The sequence below is a fragment of the Chiloscyllium plagiosum genome, unplaced genomic scaffold (genome assembly GCF_037043375.1).
Source record: "Chiloscyllium plagiosum isolate Xiang-an unplaced genomic scaffold, Cpla_swu_hap1 HiC_scaffold_5, whole genome shotgun sequence".
Taxonomy (NCBI): Eukaryota; Metazoa; Chordata; class Chondrichthyes; order Orectolobiformes; family Hemiscylliidae; genus Chiloscyllium; species Chiloscyllium plagiosum.
In genome coordinates, this window is record NW_028270143.1 from 87,068,382 (window position 1) to 87,080,925 (window position 12,544).

The 12,544-nt window shown below is 41.2% G+C and overlaps 1 protein-coding gene across 8 annotated transcripts in view; it reads left to right on the plus strand.

Annotated features, from left to right (window-relative positions):
* The window catches only part of LOC122550039 (sickle tail protein), a 720,789-nt gene that overhangs the window by 369,460 nt on the left and 338,785 nt on the right, over window positions 1–12,544 (plus strand). The gene's annotated exons all lie outside the window — the stretch shown is intronic.

Sequence of the window (12,544 nt, forward strand, 5' to 3'; positions counted from 1 at the left end):
GATTGGATGATAAAGGAGTGAAAGTTCACAGCGATTCATGAGGTGCCCATCAATTGGGCTGCTTTGTTTTGGGTCATGTCAAGCTTCTTGATTGATATAGCTCCAAATACAATGCAGGCAAACGGAGAGTGTTCCGTTATACTCCTGACTTATGTCTTGTAGATGATGGTCAGGTAATGAGGATACAGGAGATGAGCAAATCACCACAGATTTCCTAGTCTTTGACTTGCTCTTGTAGCCACAATATGTATATAACTGGTCCAGTTCAGTTTCTGGTCAAAGGTGACCCCGATGATGTTGATTATCAGATCGTGAACTCTCAGGCCTGACTTCCCCAAAAGTGCACTCACCACTGACTGAAAGCCAAAAACTTCTAAGTATCCGAGGCATTTGCCTGAAAGAAGCAAGATGTGGAGGTGCTGGTGTTGGACTGGGTTGGACAAGATCAAGGGTCAGCGCTCCGAAAGCTGGTGTTTATAAATAAATCTATTGGACTATAACTTGGAGTTGTGTGATTTTTGATTTGAAATAAGCACTGTTTACCTTGAATGTGGAAACCAAAATTCCACATATTAGAATCAACATAATTTAGTTATTATAGAACATAGAACATTACAGCGAAGTACAGGCCCTTCGGCCCTCAATGTTGTGCCGACCTGTCATACCAATCTGAAGCCCATCTAACCTACACTATTTCACTATATGCTTGTCCAATGACGACTTAAATGTACTTAATATCTGGAGAAGTCATACCCTGAACATGTATCACAATTTTTCTATGTCTACACTAGGTCTTACCTCCCACAGCAGTGACAGGGTTCCTTCTGGACCTCACTTACCACCCCGTCAGCATCCACATTACCTACAATTTCTGCCACCTCCAATGGGAAGCCACCACCAGCCACACATTCCACTCCATTGTCAGCCTTCTACGAGGATGTTTCCCTCAGGACATCTTGGTCTATACCTAGTGCATTCCCAATCTGTCACCAAAATCCACAGCACCTTCACATACAATTGTAGAAGGTGCAACACTTCCCTGTTTACTTACTCCCTCCTCACCATCTAAAGCCCCAAATATGCCTTCCAGGTGAACTAGCAATTTACCTGCATTTCACTCAGTATAGTTTACTGTAGTCAACACTTACAATGTGATCTGCTCTACATTGGGGAGACAAAATGTAGACTGGGTGACCGCAGAACGTCTATGTGATGTTCACAAAAATGACCCTGAGCTTCCTGTTGCCTCCCACTTCAACACACAATCATGTTCCCTGGTCAACATCTCTGTCTCAGGCTTGCTTCAGTGCACCAACAAAACTTAGCGCAAGTTGGAAGAACAGCATCTCAATTTCCACTTGGGGAACCTCACAGTTTTCATACTCAATATTAAATTCAATAATTTTAGGGCCTGAGCATCTTCTCCCATGTTCTTACCCCAAGCCCCACACTTGGACTTTTGGGCAGCACGGTGGTTCAGTGGTTAGCACTGCTGCCTCACAGCACTAGGGTCCCTGGTTCAATTCCAGCCTTGGGTGACTGTCTGTGTGGAGTTTGCACATTCTCCCTGTGTCTGCGTGGGTTTTCTCCAGGTGCTCCAGTTTCTTCCCACAGTCCAGAGATGTGTAGGTCAGGTGAATTGGCCATGCTAAATTGCCCATAGCATTAGGTGCATTAGTCAGAGGGAAATGGGTCTGGGTGGGTTACTCTTTGGAGGGTAGGTGTGGACCTGTTGGGCTGAAGGGCCCATTTCCACACTGTAGGGAATCTAATCTAATCATATGGGCTACTACCACAAATAATCCATGGTAAGCCACTAATAGTCCCCCTTAGCAGCTATTCATTCTCACAGACTGACTTTTACACATTCCTTTGTCTGCCCAATTATTTTTCCTCTCTCTGGGCTCCATCTCCACATATTGTTTACTGCTCCTTCCTCCTTTCATCCCATCTTCAGCATATATATCAGCCATGCTGTAGCTAAAATCAGTTCTGAAGAAGTGGCACGTAATAAATGGGTCACTTTTGGATTTACAGAATTTAGTAGGGGAGTGCCACAGGGATTAGTGCTGGGGCCTTATCTACTCACAGCTTGAATGAATGGCATGATGAAAAGACTGAGTGTATGTCCAGAACAGTCTGGGGCAGAGTTTAATAATAGAGGTCTTCAATTTAACCAAAAGCAAATCACTGCAGGTGCTGGAAATCTGAAGTAAAAACAGAACAATCACATTAAACATACAATTTTAACTCTTATTCTTTTTTTGACAGATGTTCCAGATCTGCTAATTTTCTCCATCATTTTCTATTTTTATTTCAGGGTTCCCATTTAATATGGAAATGAGGAATATATCCCTGCTCTTGAGAATCCAATAGACTTTGAAATTCTTTACTCCAGTGGAGGCCAGGTCATTGTCAAATACTACCTTGAATATGTTTAACTTTTGATTGACAAGGGAGTCAAGGTTATGAGGGGCAGGTGGGAAAGTTGAATTCAGGCCACAATTAGATTAGCTGTGATCTTATTGAGTATAGTGGATTGGGCACGAGAGGTCAAATGACTGCCTCCCTTTTCTTCATGACCTTATGGATTCAGTAGCATGACTTGTTGTACAATATTGATTCATCAGGGCAGGGTTCAGTACAAACATTTTCAATAAGGTATTTTATTATTATTTTCTAGCAAAAAAGAATGAACAGCAGATATGATAGATTCCATGCAGTACTGACAGCTGCCTCCATAGGCAAAGAAAAGTCTTGCAGAACAATTTAATTTTATGGCCAGCCACCTCAAATGCCCTTTTGTGCAGAGAGGCTTTAACCAGTCCTTATTTTCCAGCAATCTGACAACTGATTGCTTTCATTCTGATTTTTTAAAGAAACTTTCTATGTGCTGAGGAATTGACTGAGAGCTCACAATGCCCTCCTGAAGCTTGGCTGCTTTTCTGACCTTTTAATAAACATTGCATTATAATTTGTGTCATGCGGTTTTTTTTCTGAATTTTTGCCAGAGAGGAATCTAAGATTACCAAAAGCAAAAACATTCCTGTAGCTATCAGTGGGTTAGAAGATGAGCTATCAGCAAATTTCATTTTTAACTGAAACCAGACTTGAACTTAAAACGACCAAAACCTACACTCCACATCAAATTAAAAGCTCTAATGCCTTGAAATTACAAATCAATAGTTTTGTAGCCTGATCGGTGACATTAAAAGAGAGGATTTTGATTGATAAGACTTGAATGAGCTTTTCTTTTATATTTTGTATGTTCCAATCACTTATGTAATCATACTTTTTAAATCCATATGCTCATAATTAAGTGAACACTCTTCTTCATTGTTTAAGGCCAAAGATTTAATCACTAGAGAGGCTTTACCATGATTGTTGTAGTGCGCAGAAGTGAGGCTGTGTGAGGTAGATGGTCATTAACTAGACACTTGCATGACAGCTAAATAGACCTAAAAAAGACATAAGATTGTTCCTTTCCCACAAATGTCATATTGAACCACTCACCAAAAAACTGAAACAATTCAGTTATGGGTGAGATACATCACAATTTTTCATTCAATATGTCTCAATTAGCATTCTATACATCTGAAATAACCAATTGGTTGGCACAGTGGCTCAGTGATTAGCACCACTGCCTCACAGCATCAGGACTTGGGTTCAATTCCACCCTCGGCAACTGTCTGTGTGAAGTTTGACCATTCTCCCCATGTCTGCATGGGTTTCCTCTGGGTGCTCCAGCTTTCTCGCCTTGTCCAAAAATGTGCAAGTTAGGTGGATTGCCCATAGTGTCCAGGGATGTGCAAGCTAGGTGGATTAGCCATGGGAAATGCAGGGTTACAGGATGGGTGGGTCGAGGTGGGATACTCTTTGAAGGGTCGGTGTGGAACCAATGGGCCGAATAGCCTGCTCCCTCATCATAGGGATTCTATGGTTTTCATAAAGCTCTGTTTTCCTTTGTTAAGCATAGTACTTTATTGGTTCTGTCAGACAAGACACAAGACTTGCATTAATATGGCAGCTTTCACGTCATCCAAAAAATCTTTACAGCCAATAATTTTGAGTTATCAGTGAGATCTCATGAAATAGAGATCATTCAACAACAGCATATATTTTTGTAATATTTATGGAGCCCCTTTAATTTATAAAAACATCTAAGCCTTTTCTCAGGATGAGTATGAACCAAAGTTTCGCACCAAACCAAAAAAGGCGATATGAAGGAGATGCTATTTTTTGAAACTGATGTGAGGTTGTTAATTGTTAATTGCCCCTTGAGAAGTTGGTGGTCATCCACAACTTTCAATTGCTGCAGACTATTTGGGATCAGTGCACCTACATTGCTGTTAGGAAGGGAATTCCAAGATTTTGGTTGAAGAAGAAGTTTTTAACTATTGTTTTACAGGAGGAAAGCAGTGTTGAGAGATTTAGTGAGAATTCTGGAGCATAGGGCTATGCCAACTAAAAGGGCTATCCATGGTGGAGCAACTAAAACTGTGGATGCTCAGGACACCAGAATTGGAGGAGTGTGATATCAGAGGGTTTTTGTGCGGTCATGCCCGCCTGCTTATTCTGTATGAACTCCTCATACTGCAGGATGCTACCACCAACCTGTTTAAGTGTAGGAAATTGCAAGACCTGCTCAGTTTAATGCAGTAGAGGAGATGACATACTGGTCTAACTAAAAGAGTCTTTTGTAACTAACCAGATATGGATTATTGCACGTGAGCAACTAATTATAGGTTTAGTCGATATATAGCTATTGTTACAGAGATGGGAGAAAGTGAGGACTGCAGATGTTAAAGATTAGAGTTGAGAGTGTGATGCTGGAAAAGCACAGCAGGTCAGGCAGCATCCAAGGAGCAGGAGGATCGACATTTCGGGCATAAGCCCTTCATCAGTCCTTCCTGATGAAGTGCTTATGCCCAAAACGTCCATTCTCCTGCTCCTAGGATGCTGCCTGACCTGCTGTGCTTTTCCAGCACCACATTCTTGATTATTACAGATAAGTTGAGAAAGACCCAATTAGATCTCACTCCTTAGATCCTATGGTGTTCTATGCAAGTCCATGTGGCATCGTCATATTGGTGGTGCAGATGGCACATCTCTATATTGACCATTTCAAATCCATAGGTAACTGGAGAGGATTAGAGAATTAAGGAAGGACATGATGATCGAGGAATTTAAAGACCAGAATGAGAATTTTAAAAATGAAACATTGCTTAAGTGGAACCAGTTCAGATCAGTGAGACGGGCAGAGTTGGTCAATGTTGAAGAGATGGAAATAGGCGACCTCAGTGTTGACACCGATGTGTGGTAGGATGCCCATCTCTGAATCAGATATAACACCAGGATTGCAAACTGTAACCTCAGACACTTGCCTGTGAAATCATTGTAGTCAGTGTTGAGAAGGGAATTTGTAATGGCCACTGAAAGCAATTGCTTCAGTCTTCATAATGTTTAATTGGCAGAGATTATTGTTCCTCCAGTTCTAGAGAGGTAGCGGAGTGATAGAATTACATATTGAGTGTACCTGTGGAAATTGATTCTGTGTCAGATGGAACAGGGGTAGGTTAACTCAGTTCAAAGATGACTGGTTTGCAAAGCAGAGTGATGCCTGCAGCATGGGTTCAACCCTTGCAAGGGCTGAGATTACCATGAAGGAGCCTCCTCAATCTTTCTCCTCGCCTGAGGTGTGGTGACCTTTGTGTTAAACTACCAACAGTCAACTCTGTCTAACAAGAGAGCAGCCCTATGGCTGAGAGAAAACATGGAAAGAAACAAACAGATGCTTGGCATCATGCAAAAGTGCAAATATAAGTGATCTTCTTCAAGTTAAATACCTGAGAATGAAGCAAAACTAATGCAGCTCTATTGGATTGGAAAGGGCAGGGAGTCAGTGGAGAAAGCTGATCAACCATGTCAAATTCTGCTGACAGTTCAAGAAGACCGAGGAGGGATAGTTTACCTTTTGGCACAGTCATATAATATGTCATTTATGGCTTTGATGTGAGCATTTTTGGGGAACTGTGGTAATAATGGACATCTTGATTAGTGGGTTTTGTCTTGACATTCAGAGAAACTGAGCATGAATTTGAGAGATGAGAACATGTTGAAAAACTTTGGGAGAGGAAAGGAAATAAGTGGTTTACTATACTGTAGATTATATGTAATTGTAGATTTTGTATTCCAGTCAGTAACATATTTTGCAAGGTCCAGTAGGTGGTGCACCACATCAACTTTGGAAAGTTGGGTAAACTATTTAACTCCATCTGGCCATGTGATACTTGGAGTCACTGATAATATTTGACTCCCAGAATTAATGTATTTTATTGGAAGAACATTTTATTCTTATATAAAATCTATAAACCAGAAAATTCATTGGCATTTTTTCTTTAGTTGTATTTTAATCTGTGCAGCTGGTGTAACTGGATGTTGTCATAATAGTGAATATTTTTATTTTCAGTGCAGCTAAATCCACACAGAAAGGCACCATATTACAATATTTTCATGGGGTTGTGTTTGAAAGATGAGAATGCTGGGGTCCTCTCAAGAGTTATTTGTTACCTTTGTCTAATACAAAAAAAAATTGTTTGATTTAAATACTGATTTAGTTTTAATCTCGATGTTTGTGAAATTGAGTTGCACTTGCTGAGAGCATTTCACACTATCTACCCAACATAAATATTTGGTTAAATCCATTTTTAGATTCTTTGGTTCCAGTGTAAGTTGAATAAGGACTCCAGTTTGAATAAATGAATATGACTCTGGTCGTTGCACTCCAGAGCCCAGGACGTATACTACTGTATTTGTTGTATCCAGAGTCTTCACATTGGCAAAAAACAGAATAACTATGTAGACTGTAGAATTAAAGCACAATATCTGACTGACAGTAGACTGAAGGTCCCTGCCAGCAAAAGTTTTGAGTGTTTTTGTAGCTGCAACAGCCATCCCATAATTAACATACTTCTATTATTAAAGCATTATGCAGAGCCAAGTGCACCCTGGTATCGTGTGATCAGTATCCATGTTACAAACAGTAGTGAAAGAACACGTCTGATACTTCTGCTTTCAATTAGTTGATCACTGAATAAAATTTTTCATCAGCTAATATAACACTCCCCAAGCACCCAACAAACTGTAAATTCAGTAAATAAAGGCAAAGATCAATAGTAGAGTGAAATCTTAGGCGTGTAATATGAGACAAGCAATTGGAAACCCAAGTCGTTAAGAAGGCTGAGACCTTTTGGCAACAAGGGTCCAATTGGAATGTAGTGTCAACATAAATCAAAGTTGACCAAATGTATGTCTAAAGGTGACTAGCCTGAGTTAACATGCCTTTGCTCTTCCTTTTAAACTGGTTTTACCATTTGTAGAGACCTTCCTTTCTTCTTCCCAATTGTTATCTAACGATACTGAAATTTGTTGTTACTAACTCAGCCACATTGTACTGTATGGTTGTGGAGAGATATGAAGCTTGTCCTGTTCATGGCAAAATCAGGAGTATGTGAAAGAATTCTGTTTGACGTGGAGGTCTCAAGAAATATTTCAGAAGATGCTCATTAGTATTGAATAGAACAAAAAAAAATAGAAAATGAGCAGAAATCGGTAGAAGCAATCAAGACTGAAATTATATTTTGGACTCGTACATTACAATAAGTCAAATAACCTACTCACAGTGTTCATATTACGTCCTTCCTCACTTCAGTAAGGCACTCGACAAGGTTCCCCTTGGAAGACTGGTTAGCGAGGTTAGATCTCATGGGATACAGGATACAGGAGGAATTAGCCATTTGGATACTGAACTGGCTCAAAGGTAAAAGACAGAGGGTGCTGGTGGAGGTTGTTTTTCAGACTGAAGGCCTGTGACCAGTGGAGTGCCACAAGGATCAGTGCTGGGTCCACTACTTTTCGTCATTTATAGAAATGATTTGGATGTGAGCCTAAGAGGTATAGTTAGTAGGTTTACAGATCACACCAAAATTAAAGGTGTAGTGGACAGTGAAGAAGGTTACCTCAGATTAAAATGGGATCTTGATCAGATGGGCCAATGGGCTGAGCAGTGGCAGATGGAGTTAAATTTAGATGAATGTGAGGTGCTGCATTTTGGGAAAGCAAATCTTAGCAGGACTTATACACTTAATGGTAAGGTCCTAGGGAGTGTTGCTGAACAGAGACACCTTGGAATGCAGGTTCATAATTCTTTGAAAGTTGAGTCTCGGGTAGATAGGATAGTGAAGAAGGCATTTGGTATGCTTTCCTTTATTGGTCAGAGTATTGAGTACAGGAGTTGGGAGGTCATGTTGTGGCTGTACATGATATTGGTTAGGCCACTGTTGGAATATTGCATGCAATTCTGACCTCCTTCCTATCGGAAGGATGTTGTGAAACTTGAAAGGGTTCAGAAACGATTTACAAGGATGTTGCCAGGGTTGGAGAATTTGAGCTACAGGGAGAGGTTCAATAGGCTAGGGCTGTTTTCCCTGGAGCGTCAGAGGCTGAGAGATGACCTTATAGAGGTTTATAAAATTATGAGGGATATGGATAGGATAAATAGATAAAGTCTTTTCCCTGGTGTCAGGGAGTCCAGAACTAGAGGGCATAGGTTTAGGGTGAGAGGGGAAAGATATAAAAGAGACCTAAGGGGCAGCTTTTTCACGCAGAGAGTGGTATGTGTGTGGAATGATTGGCCAGAGGAAGTGGTGGAGGCTAGTATGCTTGCAACTTTTAAAAGGCATCTGGATGGGTATATGAATAGGAAGGGTTTGGAGGGATATGGACCAGGTGCTGGCAAGTGGTACTAGATTGGGAGCGACACAGTGGTTAGCACTGCTGCCTCACAGCGCCAGAGACCCGGATTCAATTCCTGCCTCAGGCAACTGTCTGTGTGGAGTTTGCACATTCTCCCCATGTCTGCGTGGGTTTCCTCCGGGTGCTTCGGTTTCCTCCCACAGTCCAAAAAGTGCAGGTTAGGTGAATTGGCCATGCTAAATTGACCATAGTGTTAGGTGAAAGGGTAAATGTAGGGGAATGGGTCTGGGTGTGCTGCTCTTCTGAGGATCAGTGTGGACTTGTTGGGCCGAAGGGCCTCTTTCCACACTGTAAGTAATCTAATCTCTAACTGGTTGGCATGGACGAGTTGAACCAAAGGGTCTGTTTCAGTGCTGTACATCTCTATGACTCTACTGTCCTGTTCTGACACCACTACCTTGATAAATTATTATGATCTCTCTACCTTAATTAGTTTCTTCAGTTTTGGATTATTTATTGCTTTGGTTAGACCCCTGGCATGCGACTCTTATACCTATTGTGTTATTCCAGTCAGATAAAAACCGAAAGAACTGTGGATGCCGTAAATCAGGATCAGGGTTGCTCGGGGTTTCAGGGGTCTGGTGGCATCTGTGAAGAAAATCAGAGTTAACGTTTCTGGTCCGGTGACCCTTCCTCTAGTTTTTCTCCACGCCTTCCTCTCGTTTTTCTCCACGCCTTCCTCTAGCTTTTCTGCCTTACCTGCTGGTCTTTTCCAGTGGCTTCTGTTTTTGTTCTATGTTATTCCAGTCATTTAGTTTGTCTCCAGCACCACTTTATTTTTAATTTTTTGTAATTATCTCTCTGCCCCTTCTAATCAGATTGTAGGTCATCTGTTCACTTTGTTATTCATCTTAAATCAACACTGTCTAACACTCTTGGTCACTTGCAGAGACGTATTATTTGACAGTCCACTTACACCATTTGTATAGTCATTTGCTCTTTCTGCCCTTGATCTCTCTGCCCATAATTTCTGTTTCTGTGTGTTTCCCTCTCACTTCACCTGACAAAGGGACCATGCTCCTAAAGCTTGTGATTTCAAATAAATCTGTTGGACTATAACCAGTATCTCCGCATCAAAAAAAAATGAAATTGCAAAGACACAGTAATCTTGTGATAAAAGAAAGATCTTGAAAAATGTTGAGAGTTATCTGGAGAAACTCAGTAATTTTTTATTGCTTCGAGTGCTGTCATCAAATGAATGCAGTACAGTCCACCATATCAGTGCAGGACCAGTATCTTTTTTGTGTTTTTGTGCTGCAGCATGTCGAGAGATTTTGCAGCTTTAGCTTGGGATGGGCAGGTGAGTGGGCATTCATCGAACACTTCAGGATAATTAATTTCCTTGGCTAAAGAACTGTTGCATCGATAATTGCCTTGTCTATCCTAATTCCGCTGTGTGGTGTATGGTAGAATTATTAAGTCCCTGCAGTTTGGAAAGAGGTAATTTGGCCCATTGAGTCTGCACTGACCCGCTGAAGAACATTCCAGTCAGATCCAATCCCCATCCTGTCCCCATAACCTCACATTAATCAAGGCTAATCCAACTAACCTGCGGAAGGTAACCAGAACATCTAATGAAAACCCACGTAGACATGGGGAGAACATGCAAACGCCACATAGATAGTAACCCAAGGCTGGAAGTGAGCCCAGATCCTTGGCACTGTGAGGCAGCGTTGCTGATCACTGAGTCGTCATGGCACCGGTAGTGGTGTCACTATGGTTTCAGTTTCCATGGTTTTCTTGCTGGAGTTTCAAGGTTGGCCACAAATAGGTGAGGGAAGAAAGCCTCAATATCAGGCTAGTTTGCATCACTGTGATCCTCCTCATCCTCAGTGTCTTGCACAATTGATGTCAGTTTGGATAGAGCATAGCAGAAGCTGTTGGAAGTTATGGTTTTGTCAGCGTCTTCCACACCTCCATCATGACCATACTCTCCAGGGTTCTTATCAATCACCTCAACAGTGTGAGAGATTAGCTGCCTTTAGTAGTAGGTTTTTAGATTGCTAATCACCCCGATCCATTGGTCGTGATTTTTGAGAGCCAAGAATTAAATCCAGATAACAATTCCGGATCCCAAGGCTTTCCTTAGAGTCATAGAGATATACATCATGGAAACAGAGCCTTCGGTCCAACTCGTCCATACTGACCAGATATCCTAAATTAATCTAGTCCCATTTTCCAGCACTTGGCCCATATGTCTCTAAACCTTTCCTATTCATATACCCATCCAAATGCTTTTTAAATATTGTAATTATACTAGCTTCCACCACTTCGTCTGGCAGCTCATTCCATTCATGGAACCAGCCTTTGCATGTAAATGTTGCTGCTTAGGCCCCTTTTACATCTTTCCCCTCTGACCCTAAACCTATGTCCGCTTGTTCTGGACTCCCTCAACCCAGGAAAAAAGACCTTGTCGATTTACCTTATCCATATCCCTCGTGATTTTATAAACATCTATAACCTCTATGAGCAGAGATTGAGCAGGTCAGGCCTATACTCACTAGAGCTTGGAAGAATGAAAGATCTAATTGAGGTACATAAGATGCTAGGGGATTAACAGAGTAGACGTAAAACAGACATTTCCCCTTGTGGGGCAATCTAGAATGGGAGATCATAGTTTTAGGCTTGGGATGGCAGGTTTAAAACAGAAATGAGGAGAAATTAATCCATTTTAAAAGGTCATGTATCTGTAGAATTCACTACTGCTTCCAGGATACTGAACAAATATAAGAGGAAGATGGACAGATGTTTAATTAGTAATGGATTAAAAAATTATGAGGCGTGGTACTGACCATAGTAGTGGCATTCTTCTTGCTCTGCTTTCCTCCATTATACATTTCATCTTTAAACATTGAACAGTGATCTGGTTAAATAATCCATAATAAATGATAGAAGTGTTCCTTACTTGTTCAAGTTGCCTGAGGACCACTTTTCTGGCTGATCATCTGTTATTCCTGCCATAACTATTGCACCCTCCCCACATTCCACTCAGAGGATGACGCTGTGCATTGTCTTAAATCAGTTCAGCCATCCAATGCTGCAGGTGATCCAACTCTTTTGCTGGAACAACTCCTTTCCTGCTGGATTAAACCTGAGTTGGGAACATTCTGTGCTTGAGCTGCCTTGAATTACATTGGCAGAGCTTCTTCAATGTTAGGAAGGGGTCACACATTTAGGACAGAGATGAGGATTGTTTTTCTGGGGATAATGTATCTGGAGGTAGGGAATTCTTTACTGCAGAGGGCTGTTGAGTCTGGTTCATTGAATATATAAAGGCTGTGACAGACAGATGTTTAATCAATAAGGAAGTCAATGGTTATGGGGAAAAGGCAGGAAAACAGAGTTTAGGATTATCAGTTCAGTCATGACCTAATTGAATGCTAGAGAAGACTCAAGAGGCTGAATGGTCTGCTTCTTCTGTACCTTATGGTTTTAGATATCATTCTCATCAACTTCTTTGTCAGAGAGAATGCCCTCTCGTCAGACTGATCCAAAGTTTATGACCAACAGGCAGGAAACTGAGATATTGCTGCTGTTTTCACCAGTAGAGAGAGCTGCAGATTTGAGGGGCAGCAGAGAGTTGACTGAGAAGGTATATTTACAAGAAGCTCTTGTGTGTATGATAAATCAAAGCAAGACAAAAAGTAGAAAATAGGATTAAAGCTAAGATTGTGAATTGGACAATTTCATGCCTCCGCTTCAGAGCAATCAGACCATTTTTAAAAGTCAG